This window comes from Podarcis cretensis (assembly GCF_951804945.1).
Source record: "Podarcis cretensis genome assembly, chromosome: 7".
NCBI classification, from domain to species: domain Eukaryota; kingdom Metazoa; phylum Chordata; class Lepidosauria; order Squamata; family Lacertidae; genus Podarcis; species Podarcis cretensis.
Genome location: NC_137176.1, coordinates 32,164,381 through 32,182,496, shown reverse-complemented (window position 1 = coordinate 32,182,496; position 18,116 = coordinate 32,164,381). Strand labels below are relative to the sequence as shown.

The following is an 18,116-nucleotide window of genomic DNA, read 5'->3' as shown; positions in this document are numbered from 1 at the left end:
TTGCTTCCCTCTTCTTTTGTTCACAATCTCAAAATCATATACATTTGCCAATACACTCCTATTTCCCCTTATTTACCTGTACCCTTTCTTATTTGGCCGTACTGACCCTCGATAATCATTTCTGTTTACATTTTTAAGCATACTAACTGCTTTACCAATATTACTTCATTTATTTTCACAACAACCCTTTCAGATAGGCCACTATTCTTCTCATTTTATGGATGAAGCTGTAGGGCTAAAAGAGAATGACTACTAGCCAAAGGTTTGAGTGTTTATGATTTTGAAGCTACCTACCCTGGGATTTAGCTGAACATATTACCTTTAGTCTGCAGTAAGAATCAAGTCATAACAGACTAAGAAATTACAGAAATCGGGTCCTCCCTTAAAGAGGGCACATATTGCAGTGAGACCTGGCAAACCGACACCCTGTGTTGTTCGTGGGTATGATTGGTCAGCCACAACACCCGATTGGTAGGTCCCTTGAAGCTGGGTACAATCTGGCCAATGGGACACAGTTCAAACGGTTTAAGGGACCTATTTATGCCCATGCATGTGACCCAGAGCTTCCTCTTTCAGTGCATGCATTCAGAACACCCGCCCACCTCCCCCTACTTTTAGGGCTTTGTGCTTGACCTTGCTATGTTGTCGTGTGTCGTCTGTCGTTGGGACAGGGGCACGGCAGGAATTTTTCCCACGTGGCTGATTGGCTGTTGCCATTTGGGTTTCGCCTGCCGTGTAGCAAATCGTCACAACTTGTAAGGTTGTGGATAGGCTCTGGTTCAGGTGATAGGGATGGGAGAACGCTTTCACCATCCCTATGTGATGGGTATTCCATTAAAGGAATCTAGGGACTCGATGGTTTGGTCAACCCCTGAGAGGGGGTTCTGCCCGTGCCTGAGTCCAGGGGGACATTTGGGTGGCAGACTTAGCCCGTTCCTGGCTTTCCGCTTATCCAGGTGTTCACCCTTGGCTGACCTATGCTAGAACCCTGGGTCAGCGCTACCTGCATGGCAGGGAGCTAGTCGAACCAGAGCCTATGCAACCAGTCGCTTTCTGTAATCAATAAAGTTGTGGCCTAAATTTTGCCAAAAACCAAACCAAAATTTTGAGTCATGTGTGGATTTATTTAGGGGGGAGGTTTCAGGGTCTGAACACGCAACAACAGTTCTTTTCTTTTCTTTTCTTTTCTTGCAAGCAGATGGAATCACTCGTGAATGTAACATTCAAGCAGAAACTCTGGGAGTTCCTGCTATTGTGCATTCCAATCGTAGCAAGTTTGGCCTGAGAACCGACTGTGAATGCACAATATATACAATACAGAATAAGTGGAGAACTCACTTAAAAGGAATTTTGCCAGATTAATTGGCCTGTGCTAGAGCAAGAGTCCCAGCTGCACATAAATACGCATGGAGTCAGAAAACAAGTGCCATAAATTAAGACGAGAAAACTGACATGATGGGACTATTTTGGAGAGTGGCTGTGGACATATTTTTGCCTATAATAGGACTGAATTTGGCAGCCACATAGTGAATTCATTATGGAGCGCTGAAAGGAACTAGATTTTGATGACAATTCCCGCATGTGCACTGTGTTTGACCTAGCTTGCTTCTAGCAAAGGGAATCGCCGAGGTCACGGTGCAGCGTACAAAGAAAGACTCTGAAAAAAGCTGGTGCAATCCAGAAGAGATGGTAATTAGTGCTGAAATAGATTTGCACTCGCAGATGTTTCCAGGCTTGGGTGTCAGCTCTCCGACACATATTTGAAATTCAGTATTTGGCATCTGATACCTGATATCCAGTATTTGTTAATCCTGTGAAAGAGGAACCTGCTCCCAACAGCAATGTTACACCACTTTGGGGCAAGCGCAGCCAGGACACCCTTGTTCTGCCTACGAAATGATACTGCCGTGGAAGTGCTACAATAGCAAAAGCCCTCCAGGCAGGCCTGTGTAACCAAGTGGCGATTTTAGGCTGCGTGTTTTGTGAGTGAAGAAGAAGAGTTTGGATTTGATAGCCCGCTTTATCACTACCCTAAGGAGTCTCAAAGCGGCTAACATTCTCCTTTCCCTTCCTGCCCCACAACAAACACTCTGTGAGGTGAGTGGGGCTGAGAGACTTCAGAGAAGTGTGACTAGCCCAAGGTCACCCAGCAGCTGCATGTGGAGGAGCGGAGATGCGAACCTGGTTCCCCAGATTACGAGTCTACCGCTCTTAACCACCACACCACGCTGACCAGGACTGAAATAACCATTGTGTTGTGTACATAGAGGAGGGCAGGGGAAGGGACTGCAGCCCAGTGGCAGAACATCTGCTTTACACAGAGAAGACTCTGGGTCCAATCCCTGGCATCTCCCAACAAGTCTGGGAAAGGCTCCTGGCTGAAAACCTGGAGAGCCACTGCCAGTTAGCTGGATGGTCCAATGGTACAGTTCTGTACCAAGGAGCCTCCTGTGTTCCCTAACCAAACTGCGTCCCTGGCCTTGTGTGTGTGTTTTTTTCAATCCTCCAGTGGGAAAAGTATGCCTACCATACAACCTTGACCCCAAATTCTTTCAAATTCCCAAAGCTCATAAAATAAAGGTCGCCCACTTATTTTTTTAAAAACCAGGAGAGTGCTGACCACCACACCCCATTCTAGGAGAAACAGATACTCAGACTCTGTGCCATACCAGACATGATGCTAGTCACATAACCAGCAATTCCATGGTTGTTTGGTTTTTTAAAGTGAACAGCGGGTATTGGGGCCCCAATCCAGACCAGAACCCTAGGAAGTATACAGGTAGGAGGTTTTAACCTTTTGTCCCCTGCTCTGATCCTGATCTGGTTCTCCAACCTCTCCGGCGCTTACTTGCATTGGAAGGGCAGCTTCTACTGGCATGAATGGGAGCTTTCCTTCCAATGCAAACTGGCAAGGCCCCGGTTTGGATTAGGACCCCAACTGAAGACAAGAGGTTGAAAACCTCCTACACCCCTACAGCTGGATTGGGCAACCACTCCACCACTGCTTGCTTTTAAAAAAGGAAGCGTTCACACAATTGCTAATTGCATGAATGGTGTCTAGGGTGGGGTGGACTTCTGCAGGGTAGGACTGCCACCAAAACTCTGAATCCTGCCAGGAGGTGGACTAACCAATGACCATCTGAGACAGTGTCATGATTGCCATGAAAGCCTGAGCTGGCCCTAAGGCAACCAAGGCATAGGTATTGAAGTCAACCAGGATGAGAGCCCTAGGTTCCTCCAAAACCACATCAAAGACAGCCTTGGCCAACTCAGTCGGGGAGGCTGTAGGGCAGCAAGGTGAGTGGTGCACCAACAGGACCCTCAACCTGTCTCCATGACCCCATATCAGATGCAGGCCCTGCAGTTCAGGTCATTATCATCAGTTAGCAGCTCCAGTTCTGGCCTTGTGATTAATCAATCAATAGCTGCTTGAGTAGTAGAGGCAACTGGATCACACACACACAGACACACATGCACAGAGAGAGAGAGAGCGAGCATGTTGCAGTCCAGAGGTTTGCCGAGCAGCTATTGATGTTTATACAATGATCTGTACATGACGTCAGACAAATGAATGAGTTATTCTGTCTCTTAAAAAGGCTACTCAGAAGAACCAATGCACAACAAAATTTTGAAAAGAACAGGAGTTATATGCCAGTTTTCCCATTCTAACCTTAGCACAAACGTTGCTTTACTCTGGCTTGTCTTCCTCTGCAAAGGTAAGAAAGGAACTGGCTTGCTGTTGTTTTCCCCCTTTTGTTTTTTATCTTTGATGCTGCGGTTGTGCAGGCCATTATCCTGTAATGGAGAGTTTAAAGCAAACTCTTAAAGCAAAGGCAGTATTGAATTCTTTAGGAAGAGCCATAATCTCTGTGCCGTAATTGAGGCTCATTCCACGCTAAAGTGACAGTCAATTATGACCTGAAAATGTTGTAAAACAGCCCTGCCAGCAGTCACTGTATGATTGGCTATCAATTCTATAAATGGCCTGTTTACTTGATTTTGGCTGTATACCTTTGCATAATCCTCAAATGAGAGGTTTTTTAATATTTCAGAGCAGCATGTATTTATTTATTTAAAGCATTTCTTACCCGCCATTCATTGCCAGAGATCCCAGAGTACAATAAAAACAAACAGTGGCACCTATCAGCACAATAATACCATAAAATAAGAATAGATATTTTTTTTAAAAAAAATCAACCAACAACAATAAATAAAAAATACTATAAAACCTGATCTAGAACATATGACCTACAAATGCAGCTGTCAGTTTATTACCATGAGGTGAGTTTTTTTGTCATTATCATTAGGAGCAAGTTCACATATGCATGTCAATCATTTGATGACCGCAACATTGTGATGACTTCTGTGTGTGAATGCTTCATCACAGAAAACTATGAAGACATTTACTCTGGTTGTTCAAGACCAGGTCTTGAAGATCCATAAGAAGCAAAACATCACCAGGATGTGGTAAATATCATATATATTAAAGGAATACCTTTTGTCATGCTAGATAGAAATAGATATGTGCGCTAATGCCACATTGCGTACGAAAAATGTCTTCCACATTCATCACTTTCCACTGTCCAATTTAGCAGGAATTTCTTCATTGTTCATCTTGGGACCATCTCTGAAGTAGAGTCTGGCAGACATTTAGGAGGGAGCATGTAAGTGCCTCCGTGTCTGAGGCAGGATGATTTAGAATACCATACACTGGAAGCTGGTCTTGCATTTAGGCCCCACTTGTGGGCTTCACATAGACATCTAGTTAAGAAAAGGATGCTTGATTAGACAAGCCATTTACCTGGTCCAGCAGGCTCATCTTATGTTGTGTGGATACTTTGCATGGGGATAGCAACATTTTCTAGCTGTATCTATAAAATGGAGCTTGGTTTTTCCCTGGCCATTGATAAATCCCCAGAAACTTTGCCTAGATAACCACCATCCAGATAATGGAAGGAATTTAATGTAGTGCTAAGGAAATTGTACCACCAGTGCAACCATGGCAGCTTGCCAGATGGAATGATCTCTCTCTCTCCTCTCCACCCTGTTCTGCTGGTTCCCCAACACACACTCTTAAGCAAATTTGGATGGCACAGGACGGTCAGAAAGCTCCACTGGACCAGTGGAAGATGTTGCGCTGGCTTTCTCTAGTGGGACTCATTAGTTGAATCCAGCCCTAAGTCTCCACACAGAAACATTGCACACACCAGATTGTCCTGCACACTAGCTTTTAAAAGTCTAGTCATGATTCCCAAATATTAGAATAGAAAACGGTCTCTTTTTAAAAAAATAAAAATAATAATGAAAGCCCTCATGAGGTATTAGACTTAAGATTCACATCAACAGAGATAGATGCAAATAACTACTGATTGGACCCAATTTTCTGTACGAGAAGAATCGTGTTATTCTGTTCAGTCTGATCATGCAGTATAGCAGGATTCAATGGGCTTGAGGACTAGGAGAAGGAAGGAGGAATATCAGATTTTTATTGTCACTATTATGGCAGAATTAACTCTAGACGACAGTTACTTGGATTAGAATATCCATTTCACTCACAAGTATGCGCTGAATAGCAGCCTAGGGCACCACCCTTGGGGGGGGGAGTTACAGAGTATCTAATTTGCACTAAATCATCTTGAAGTTTTGCTCTTTGGGCTCATCTGCCCTTCGGCTTTCCCCAACCCTTTCTTGATTCCGCCTCCTTCCCCTGTTCCATCATCGAGAGGCCCTTCCCACATTTTTGCAACTGGTTCCATTTTCTTTCCTGAATGCTTCCTGTAGCAAGTTGAATAGGAAACAGCAGTAAATGATGATACCTTTCATAAATTTATCTTTCTAGTACAGCTAGCTTCGTGACCAGAAATCCATATTGGCTATTGAGCAAGCGGAACAATCTGCTCCATCAAGATGACTGGACATTGTCCATAATTGATGGCACAGAAAAGCATGACAGATGGGAGAGCTGCGAAGCAATAGCTGGCTCTCTGTTGTTCATGCCATCTTCTGTTTATGAATCTACCATCTACTGTTTGGAATATTGCAGGTGTCAGGGTCCTCTAAATAGATTCTGATATATCCATAGGAAGCAAGGGCCTCATGTGATCCCAAATGGCAACTTCATCTCACCCGTCTGTTAAACGAGATTCTTAATCCTACTTTCTTTCTACTGAGGGATAGCACAAGACGGCTTTGAAGGTCTGCGCCTTCGGCTAACAGAAAATATCTCAAGATCACCCAAAGGTCATATTATGGACAGCTGTTTTATTAATTGCAAACAAATGGGCCCAGTATTAATGATCCTCGTGTGTTCTGGTAGCAAATATGATGGCATTTTACTGCAGTATTGTAACTACGTGAGAACCTCAGCTCAGTTGCTCTCAGGGTTTTTGTATTTGTATTTATGTGTTTGTTTATCTTTTTGATTGTTCATATTGAAGATGTAATCCTGAATAGACAAAAGGCACATACACACCCAGCAAATTAAATATGATCAAACTTTTATCATTCTTCAAAATACATTCTTCAAATGAAGCTGAAATCCTTGGGTGCCTTCACATTATTATTATTTTTTAATGCTAGGCATTAGGCGGTATATTTCTGCTTTCCTCATCTCTGTGTTATCTTTTGATTAAAAACTTCGGTAAAGATCAGGACAGAAACTTCCCCTACAACCCACCAATCCTCCATGATTCACCTGTCAAACATTACTGATGCTATGTAAGGTCCAATCACAGGGTACTGGAAACCCACTTTTTACTGGTTATTTACGGATTGGATTGTTGGCTTTCCAGAAAACATAGAATCAGAGATCTGGAAGGGATCTTGGATGTCATCTCGTCTAAGCCTACAATCCAGGATGCAGCTCCAGTATGCCTGACAGATGACTGCCCAGCCTCTGCCTCCAGGGAAGGAGAGTGTATCAGCTCCCAAGATGGTCTGTTTCGCTGTGAACGGCTCTTGCTATTAGAAAGAAACACTTGCCTAATGTTTACCCTAAATCTGCATCCCCACAATTTCTACCCATTTGTTCTAGTCCTGCCGCTGGGGCAACAGAAAGGGGGTTTGCTGCATTTTCTATGTGACTGAAAGCCCTTTCCATATCATACTTCCCCTTAATCTCTTGCCTAGGCAGTTTCTTCCCCATCTGAGCGCTTGCGGTGGAAACCAATGCTTATACAGTTTTGCATACATTGAAAGGGTGCACTTTTTTTTCTGGAGCAGAGATTAATCTCTGTGTGACACATAAGAAACAGATCTTAGCAGATGGATCTTCCACATCTATTAAATTCCTTCCAGTTTAGATTTTGAGCAGCATGCGGGTGATCTCTCCAGGACACACAAGGAAAACTGCCTTCAGCAGGGAAGGACAGGTCAATTGAGCCAGGCATCTTGGGCCCAAACCCATTAAGAAAATCCTGGTTTCCATTTGAATAGAGGAAGGCATTCAACAGAAGGAAGAGACTTCGGTGTTTCCAAAAGGTTTAGGGCCAGGGTGTTAGTTTCAAGGATTCTGCTAACGAGGAGGCTTATTTGAACTTGGCACCAGCATGGATCAAAAGCAAGGAAACAAGCTCTAAGCAGCCGGATGAGAGGCCACTGGAGGATTTGGGCCTGGCAGATTTATGGAAACTTTAGTTCAGCGTGGATCAGTTCTGCTGTCTCCAGGGCTCCTATAGCAGCAATCAATGAAAAGACTACCCGCTCTGGCAGATGTCTGCCTGCTTAAAAAATGTTTTTACATTGAGACTAAGTAAACATATATAGAGGACTCCAGTGGGTTTCTCGCTCACTAGCCACTACAGGATTCAGAGCCCTATACTTGTGGAAGGAATCAAAAGAATAATCTGATTTACTGTGTTATGGAAACAGTGACAATCCCTGAATGAAAATAAAAGGAAAAACATCTGGAAGGAAAGAGAGGAAGGCAGGGGGAGAGCATCATTACTGCTATAGTTCTTTAGTAATACTCAGGCAGATTTACACTGAGGGCGGGAAGTGGGGGCTCTTGCCATCCTGTTTTCTACATATGTAACAGCTTGCCACAGTACGTCATCATGAGCAAACGTGACAGAGGTGAGAGCCATTTCTGTCTCTGTGATGGATACTCAGTTTGTAAAAATAATTAGAAAAGTAGATGTAACTAAACATTCCCCTTGCCTCCCTCTTCCAGCCTGACCAGATGTAAACATGGATGAGCTAGATGTGGATCACCGCCATGGCAGATTGGGGGACATACTTCGATGTTTACTGTAGCTGCAAAAGAGGGAGCAAGGGTGCAGAACAGCTTAGAGTGCAACAGTATTGGGAGAGACGTAGCAAGAGGTCTATAGCAGGGGTGGAGAACCGTTTTAGCCTGTCCGGTCAGACCTTTAGATCACTCATCCCTGGTGGGCCACTTTGACAGGTGGGCAAGGCTTCCCAGCTGCCAATCACCTTCTGTGCCTACCTGTGAAGCAGGCCTAGCCGAGGCCTAGTTTCCACAACTGCCAGCACAAAAATGTCTTAAAGCAACTTACAAAATATTTTAAAATACTAAAAAAGCTTGTCAACCATTGAAAAAAACCAGATACATAGGGTTTTACTCAAGAGTATATCTATTGAAATTAATGGACCTAACTTAGTCATGTTGATTAACTGCAATGGGTCTATTCTGAATAAAACTTAAACTAGACTTGCCATACGTCAGGAAAATCCCTGACATGCCCTGGTTTTCGGGTGTAAAAATGGCGGCAGGGGGGAATTTTGCCAAAATGTCAAAATGTCGGTGAAAACTCGGATGTATGGCAACGTAATGGAAAAAGCAGCAGAAACAGCTGCTTTTGGTGGTTTCCTTAAAAAAAGCTGAACAATTTTGTGGGTGTCAGGAATTTCACTTTTTGAAATATGGCAACCCTAATTAAACGCACGGGGTGGGGGGGAAGGACATTTCTAAAGGTTTTCATCCAAGAAGAAGAATGTAAATAGGCCATAAATCATACTGCAGTATGATTTGAGTTAAGAACCAAAAGTCTGGTCAGTTTCAGATTAAGAATGGACCTCCAGAACGAATTAAGTTCTTAACCCGAGGTACCACTGTATCACTAACACCTAGCAATGTGGGTACTTAGAGAGATAAGCAGACAGACATCCAGACAGATAGCTACATGCATGAAACAGGAAGTGAATTAACAATAGAGAAGCCAATTTGTATTTTTGACTACCCTCGCCATTCCGCATATGTTTATGTTTGCATGATAGCTTTGCCTCCATCTAAATCAAATATTTGCAAATAGGGTAGGGGCCTTAAGGGTTCCAAGATAACCCATGTGTAACCAAAATGTATGAGCTTACATGCAAATGTTGTATAAGTAGCATATGTTTTACATAATGGCAAGAGCATGGGTTGACCAATCTGAAGCTATTTATTTTCATATGTTGCTCTTTAAATTGCAGACAACCTGCCGTGACTCTTCGAGATGCCCGTGGGCCTGTTATTTAGGCTTGCTGCCGTTGCAAGCAGATCCTTCCCCAAATATATTCTAAAAGCATTTATTATACTCTTCCAAGGCTCTTGACATTTTAAAGTTATTCAGGGCCCGAATGCTAGAGAGCACATCTTACTTATTTCAAAGGAAAATACTACCAAGTAAGTTTAGAATTGCAGACTAGAATTTTGTGCCTAAATGCATACATTCCCTGATCCATTGGATCCATTGGCCCAGAGACACTATGAGCTTATTTGCCCCAGCATGTTGGGCTTCGGGTGGAAGTAGGGTGAAGCCAGACCTCTGCTCCCTCTCTTGAATGGTTCATATTGTAATGGTCTTTGGCCAATAGAATAGTGTTTTGTTTTTACGAAAGAAGCTCCACGCACAAAGCGCTGTCTCATGATTTGGAGAAGGGAGCCATCTGAGCAGCACCTGACATTTCAGCACCTGCTCAAGAAGTCTGATGTCCAGATAGGAATGACATGCACGAAAGTCGGATGTCATGTGCATAGTGCACCTCAAAGGATCAAGCGGATACACTTGCAAGGGGGTGGGTGGGAATATCTGTCAGTTTCTCATTTTTCCAGTCTTAAATTCAGTTTTCAATGTTTCCACAGCAATTTGAAATTTCTTTTCTTTTCTTAATCCTCATGAAAATTCGTCAACATTTTAGTTTGCTTTTCTCCATTTTAGTGTGGGGTTTTTTTTTATGCAGTTCTGAGTAATATGAATATTTTACAAGCAGTTTTCTCTATTATAATGCATTTTGAATGTAATCTTCACTGATGACCATTTTTATGAACTCTCCCTTCCACAGTATATGCATTTTTGGTCATACTGTTTGGTTGGAGAACTGTATTGCAGAATTCGGAGAAATGAAAATTTCAAAGAATAGCTGGGTTTGCGTTTGCCTATTGGTTTGAGATGTCTGAATTAGGTAGTTCTCATTAAAATGCAAGCAAAATCAAATTTCTCCTCCATCCCTACCTGCAAGTAAAATACCCTGAGCTAGTTTAAACATATTCACCGGTCCACACCTAAGGACTTGGCCACACTTATGACCCATGCATGAGAAGTAGCAGTTCTTCTGCAGAATCTTCCACACAAGTTGATCCAATTGTGTACAATGTTAGTGTACATTAGCACCAATTACCTCTGAAGGACAATCATATGCAACTGCTTCCTCATTATCAACATCATAAAGTGCTTAAGCATCCTAGTGACTTGTACAAAGATTTAAAAACAAATCAGCCCTTCACTGCAGGCTTATAATCTAATAGACATGATACACAAGGAAAATGGCATGAAGAGGGAACAGGAAAAGATGCACACTGAGCTCCCAGTTTTTCAACTGTTGAATGACCAGGTGGAACTTGCATTGAACAAATCAATGCAAATCTTTTTTTTTTTAGCTCCCTCTTGAATCATGCAGAGTACATGGTGAGAATCCAAAGACTGTGGCAGAGGGCAAAGCCTAGGCAAATGGCATTCAAGGCCATGCTGGGCAAGAAGACTTTATAAAGGTTTGATAAAGGAATATCCAGGTTTTCCATACCGGCTGCTGTCTTTGCATGTGAATTGGTCCCCCTGAACCACCGCAATCTCCTGGATGACTGTGGAGGAGATGATGGGGTGTGGAATCCATGAGGTTATTATCAACACCCCCCAGAACAGGCCAGTTCTCAAAAAGCATAAGAGAATAGTCCTCAAGGCCTCTGCGCACAATATCGTTTCCTTAACCATGAACACATTTGCCAGAAAGGAAAATCATGTCCCAACGTGGGAAGGCCACGTCAGTGAGTCAGCCAGATGGCCAAATGTATTTTAGGAGAGTCAGTATTCACTTGGGCTTCCTGCAGTCTTTGTGGCTTGCTATACTAATGTTGAGGGGGAAACCAACATGTCTGAAGCAAACCCTTCCTTGGGAGTGTTTTGTGGTGACTGAGATGGGTACTCAGGGTTAAAAATGTGCTTTTTGCAAAAAAAAAATTCTGAGGGTGAAGTCTATTCTTATTTCGCCTGGCTGACAGGGTCACAATAGTTTAGCCTCTGTGGAAATTCATTTCCTGTGGGTAGAGAACTCCTTTAAACAAAAAACAAAAAAAAACAACAACAACCCATGGAGTGTTAAACCCACATGAGGTTCATCTAGGTAGCCACAACCAGTATAACACAGTTTCTCCCTATTTTCTTTTCTGGTTGTGTCTCAGATGTAGCCTCATGAGCCCAAGGCACTAGGTAAGCAGAGAGCCTCTCTTTCTGTTCTTATTACACAATACAAGTTCAGTGGGCCATAAAGTCTCCGCCATTCACACTTTAATAATAGATGATCCTCTCTTCTTCCTCCCCCATCCCTTGCTTTGCATGTATAACCAAGCTGTGGTCAGATAATGCAGCTGGCCCTTTGTTTGACACATTTGGGGAAGAATGACCTCGGGGACGGGATGGAGCAGTGTGCAAAGCTCTGTTACTTTCAAGCGCATTTCAGATACGCAAGGATTAGAGTTGCCAACTGACCTGATTTTGTAAGGCAGAACAAAATGAAATAAATTTCCATTATGTCCTGAATCAGAAAGCCACTTCTTTCAGGACCAGGAAAGTTATTGTGCTTATAAGGTGTATGCAGAAGAAGACGTGACATAGTGGCTGAATTCCTTAAAAACCCAAGGTTCTGGGTGCTACCAGCATCCGACTGGCAGCTGAACACCGTGTCACTTAAAGTTAGCTGTTAAATTTTTGGATCTCTGCCATTTCCGCAAGACATGGGAGCAGCAACAGAGGCTGCACGGGACACACATCCTCTTTCCATGCTTTAAGAAGGCTTGCTTACCCGTTGCACATCACACATTACACTGGTCAAAAGTAATAAAAAGAGTATGCACATTTTGATTTATGCAGTTCAGGTTTTCTGTACACAGACTCTTCCCTCATTTAATAATTGTATGAGTGTAGAGCTCATCAATTTGTGTACACAGACTACAGACCAAGGCTTCCCAAACTTGGGTCTCCAGTTCCCACCATCTAAAATTCTACATCATCCCTGACCACTGGTCCTGCTAGCTAGGGACGATGGGAGTTGTAGTCCAACAGCAGCTGGAGACCCAAGTTTGGGGGACTCTGCTGCAGATTCACTGAATGTACCTGACTCTGGGATCAACATCTGGAGAAGGTCATCACTTTCATTCTCTCCTTGTGACCAGCCAATCATCTTGCTGGAAACTAGACTAGATAGCTATCAGCCTGATCCAGTAATCCAGGCATGACCAAATAACTTGATCTGCATTCAATATCACCATAGGCACTTATTCAGTCTAAATAGGCTTTAGGCACCTAAGCCTGCTAGCTGACCAAAATTGTTAGCAAACACCCAGGTTAGCTGTTGGAAGAAATGTCTTAGCATGGAGTTTTCAGTTGCTTCTAAGCAAGAACAAGATGAGTAGAAATGGTAAGAGGCCAGGAAAAACAGCCGCCGCCGCATCCACTCGATTCTATTTGCACTTGAGAAAGTGGCTGTCGCTTTCTGCATTGTAGCAAATGCTCCCCAAAGAGTCTTCCACCCTTAAGGTCTAGACAGAAATCTTTCTTGAGCTCCTTGCCCTTTGTCATTCTAACCCCCAGAGCTTCAACGTGCAATGAAAGCTATTAGGTGAAAATGGAAGAGTACAAAGTGCAGCCTTCCACTGCCCACCCGCTGCTGTTTGCGCTGCTTTTGGGAAAAAATACCCAGGCATCTTATCATTGGATATCAAAGAAAGGGTTAGTGCTGCTCCCCCTCCCACCCACCCCCTTGCCCCCGCCCTGCCCGTTCTCCTGGGACATGGCATATGGCGATGTGCAGAAATCATTGCACTGGAAGAATCTGCATACTGAATGCATCAAGAAGCAAAGTTAATGAGAGAGACCGCAGCTATAGACTGAAGCACTTGTGGGGGTGGGGGGAGATTGCTTAATAACAATAATGTGAACATTACCAACAACATTCTTTTCAGGAGCTGCCGTATTTTAAAGACTGGAATATGTGCTTAGATATCAGCATGTTGTTTTCCAGTGATATGCTTGGATTCAGAGGAGCAGCAAAATCACCTGGTTTAAAATCATTTCCTGTACGTAAAATAACAACCTGTTACGTCCTTTCGTTAGGCAAAGGTTTAAAACTCTGCCCAAACTGTCCGATTTTATAGATAGCCTGTGTGACTTCCAAGACTGGCTAGGTGCAGATCATCCATTAGATCATCCCAATGCCTCACTTTCTCAAAACAATGTCCGACACCAAAGAAGGTACCCAGCATTATCCTCCACAACTGATTAAGGCAGCTGTGTGTGGGGCTTCGCCTCCTCCCAATGTTCTCAGGACGTTAAAGACTGTTCTCACACCATCAAAAACTTAACAAGAGCATGGGAGGGGGAAGGATCAGAGGCAGACCTTGTCAGATCACTAACTCCTCCATACATTTTGGTCTTCTGGGTGCATTTCCCATACAAGCTCCTCCTCCTCCTCCTCCCCACAGCCAGTGAGGCACCCTCTTCCGGGGGGGGGGGGCTCTCGGACTCTGAGGCTGACTCTGCCTCTGTGTTTGAGCCCCACCGGAAAAGGGTGCCTCACTGACTGGCTGCGGATGGTGGAGCTGAACTGCTTCTCTCTTGGAGGCAGTGGGGCTGCCACCTGCCAGCTTTGCTGATTGACTTTGGGGGTGCCTGGCCCCCACAATAATATTACTGTGGGTGCCCAAGCACCCATGGCCCCCTGGAGTTGGCTCCAACAGCCTTGTAGAGTTGGAAGGGACCCTAAGGATCATCTCACCCAAGCCCCTGCAATGCAGGAATATGCAGCTGAGCCATCAAACCTGCAACCCTGGCGTGATCAGCGCCATGCTCTAAGCAGCTGAGCTATCCGGGTTCTCATATGTGAGCACACCCACTACACTAGAAGCATCACAACGCAACCCTGAACAGCGATGAGTTGCAAGTGACAGAGGTGGGTCCATGTAGTTAAACGCAATCTGTAGCCATCATGTGTAAAGCGGAATGGGTTGCAAATTAAAATAGGTGCATGTATGGGAGATTTTTCACCTTCCTCCCTATTTTTCTCCCTCTCCCTCCCTCTCCTCAGCTGCCTTTCTCTCAGCTGAGCTATCTTTTGCTATGTGTCTTAGATTGAGGAAGAATGACCCTCCACCCATCCATTTTAAATCACACCTCCACCTCCACCCCAGTCCACACAATTCAAGACCCAATCCCACCACTATCACTTGTAGTTTGGCTGTGAATTCAGTGGAATTTTTCAGCAGAGCAGGAGCTCACTGTTAAACAGAACAAAATTTTAAAAAAACTAACTTGCATTTTAAAAAAGGAAGCCTTACTAAATTAATCACTGACCTAATTCTTTAATATCGTTCCCCCTCCCCATCTCCTTTGAAGAGCTGTGGAATTTTGGCACCTGAGCAGAAGAAGCTGATTGTGCTTCAGATACACAGACGCTGGCACCAAACTGTCCAGCCTGTGCACAAAAGGAACATGAAAAGGCAGGCACGTGCGCATTCCAAATATAGTTTCTCCCAGTAGGTTGGCATTGGAATTTAAAAGCTGTTGCTAGCAACAAGTCCTTCCCAAAGTGTGCGAGCGGCATGCCTGGAGCGGCAAACAAGCCATGAGTACACTGACAAGGGAAAAAATAAGAAGATGCTGAAGATGTGGGGAATATGAAGTCTTGGGGAGTGAGGGAGATAATGGTCATCTGTCAGGGCCCGGGGGGGGAAGAGTGGTAGACATCCAGGAACTCCCCCACCCCCACCCCAAAAAACCTTTACAACAGAAAACACAAGTTCACAAGGCATGGTGCTATACCAGCTGCACTGGCTCCCGGTGGAGTACAGGATCAGGTTTAAGGTGCTGGTTTTAACCTTTAAAGCCCTATACGGCCTAGGACCCTCGTACCTACGGGACCGCCTCTCCTGGTATGTCCCACAGAGGAACTTACGGTCTTCAAACAAAAACTTCTTGAAGGTCCCAGGCCACAGAGAGGTTAGGCTGGCCTCAACTAGAGCCAGGGCTTTTTCGGCTGTGGCTCCAATCTGGTGGAACGCTCTGCCACAAGAAACTAGGGTCCTGCAGGACTTGACATTTGTCCGCAGGGCCTGCAAGATAGAGCTGTTCCACCAGGCCTTTGGCCAGGGCACAGCCTGACTCCCTCCTTTGGCAATCTTCACAGAACTCTAGCCCAATGGTTGCCATCAATTTGATTTGAATTAATTTTATAATGAAATGATTTTAGAATGTTGTATTAGTTATTGTTGTTAGCCGCCCTGAGCCTGGCTTCAGCTGGGGAGGGCGGGATATAAATAAAATTTATTTTTTATTATTATTATTATTATTATTATTATTATTATTATTATGGCATGTTCTTCAAACCTAAGAGATGCTTCTGTGCTTTATATCAAACATCAATACATCTGTTCAAGGCTGATGTCCCCCTCTTTCTCAGCATCCCTCTCTGAATCTTTATTCAAATATCACCTTCCTGCAGCAGTAGCTGTCGTGATCATTCTCTGTGTGCTTGCTTTCGTTCGTAGGGTAGCTTGCGAACCTTGAATTTAGTTTAATTTAGGCACTTCCAGGTTGTTGCTGTTTAGGAGCTGGATTCAATTGCAAGTTCAGGTTGCACATGAAAGGTGGGGATAAACATAAAGTGATAAGGAAAGGGATGGGGAAAATGCACACTAGAAAGTGCACAATGACCCTTTGACACAACATCGTCTAATCGCCTTGCAAACAAATCAGGATGAATGCCCAATGAACAGGTTGTCTGGAAGGGTCCTACAGTGTAGGGACAAAATAGCCATCACAGGCTAGTCTCATCTTGCTTTACAGTAGTCTGTTTCAGGGAATCTCAATGAATGTCTGCACTGCTCTGATGTGGATAAGTCCTCAACCATCACCATTCTGATATTCTCATTGCTTCTGCTGCCAAGGTAGGTTGATAGTAGGGATGAGTGAATCTGTCAGTTTTGGTCTTTCTCAGTTTCTTTCTCCCCCCAGTCTTCAGCTCAGCTCTCCACATCAATTTGCTTTTTTTAACGTTCTCGTGAAAATTCACCAGCATTTTAGTGCGAATTTCTCCTAATAGATACATTTTCACAAAGCAATTCCCCATAACATGTGTTTTTGTATGTTATTTTCACTCATATATGCATTTATATGCACATGTTACCCTTTTTGTAGACTTTACCTGGCTGGAGAACTGCACTGAAAAATTCCAAACAGTGCAAATTTCAAAGAATGGTTGTGTTTTGGTTGGCATATTGTTTCTGAAAGTGTGGATTAGGTAGGTTTACCTTTAAATACAAACGGAATAAAATTTCTCTCCCATCACTAGTTGAGAATTTCAGCTGTGGAACAGAAATATGCCTCAACCACCACCTGTGTACCCTTTTCTGCATAAAGATTAAGGGCCAACTGCATATGACATTAGTCAATTATATAAACAAGTGTGCTTATCTTGGCTGCTTTTATTTTGGAGGGAAAACTCCCACAGGCCCCTGGCTGGAACATGCACCCCAGTCTTGATTCAGGTCCTAAGTCTGTTTTTTCCTGAAATATTCCCTAGCTGGTTGCTATTTGCTCCAGAAGGTGCTATTTAGACCAGACAGCACTTTCAGAGTTAAAACAGCAGCAGCAGCCAGAAGAGAGTGATTTTCAGCAGATAACCAGTACAGGGCTCTGTTCCAATTTTAGTTTTAGTTTATTTAGTTCTTATCTGATTTCAATGTCTTTTGTGTTTTATTTTTAATGTGTAAACCACACTGAGACACTAGAGCTCAAAAATGTTGCTAAGGTTGTATACACACTCCTCTTTGCTCTCACTGCTGGTTTGGGAAGTGCCGTACACACTTTAGCTACAATCCGTATTTATCCTGTCATTTCTTATGAGATGCTGCATTTCGGTGCCCTTTTCACCAAACCAGTTTTGATCCGAATTGAGGAAAAGAACAACCTAGCTGACATTCAGAAGACATCTTAAGGCAGCCCTGTTCAGGGAAGTTTTTAATCTGTGATATTTTAGTGTATTTTTGGTTTTTATGGAAGCCGCCCAGAGTGGCTGGGGAAACCCAGCCAGATGGGCGGGGTACAAATAATAAATTATTATTATTATTATTATTATTATTATTATTATTATTATTATTATTATTATTATTTTAAGCTGGCAACGTGTACACAGCCCAATATATTTAATCATTCCATTGTCACCAATGGAAGCGAAGGCTTAGAAAAAGCTCAATATGGAGGCCAAATGGCCGAAATATTGGGAAATTCTGGAACAAGAGGGAGATAGATTAAAACTACAGAGTTTTGAAAAACTAAAAAATAGAGTGCGAGATTGGCTCCATTATTATCAAATAATGGAGGCATATAATCTGGACAAAAAAATTGGCTTCCAGGTGGAAAAATCAAAATTGGAAATAGCACTGTTAGATCCCAAAAGTAAGAATTTGTCAAGAATGTATAACTTGCTGTTGAAATGGAACACTCAGGATGAAATGGTGAAATCAGCTATGATTAAATGGGCACAAGATGTTGGACATAATATTATGATGGCTGACTGGGAACAGTTATGGACCACAGGTATGAAGTTCACGGCATGCAATGCCTTAA

At 43.4% G+C, this 18,116-nt stretch overlaps 2 long non-coding RNA genes across 6 annotated transcripts in view; one reads left to right on the top strand and one right to left on the bottom strand.

Annotated features, from left to right (window-relative positions):
* Positions 1–18,116, bottom strand: part of LOC307220159 — a 45,979-nt gene that overhangs the window by 4,364 nt on the left and 23,499 nt on the right. For all 5 annotated transcript variants that reach the window (XR_013840727.1, XR_013840728.1, XR_013840729.1 and 2 more), the window contains one exon: positions 3,671–3,795. This is a non-coding gene — a long non-coding RNA (uncharacterized lncRNA). The remainder of the gene's footprint in view (positions 1–3,670; positions 3,796–18,116) is intronic.
* Positions 1–18,116, top strand: part of LOC307220181 — a 53,861-nt gene that overhangs the window by 23,838 nt on the left and 11,907 nt on the right. The gene's annotated exons all lie outside the window — the stretch shown is intronic.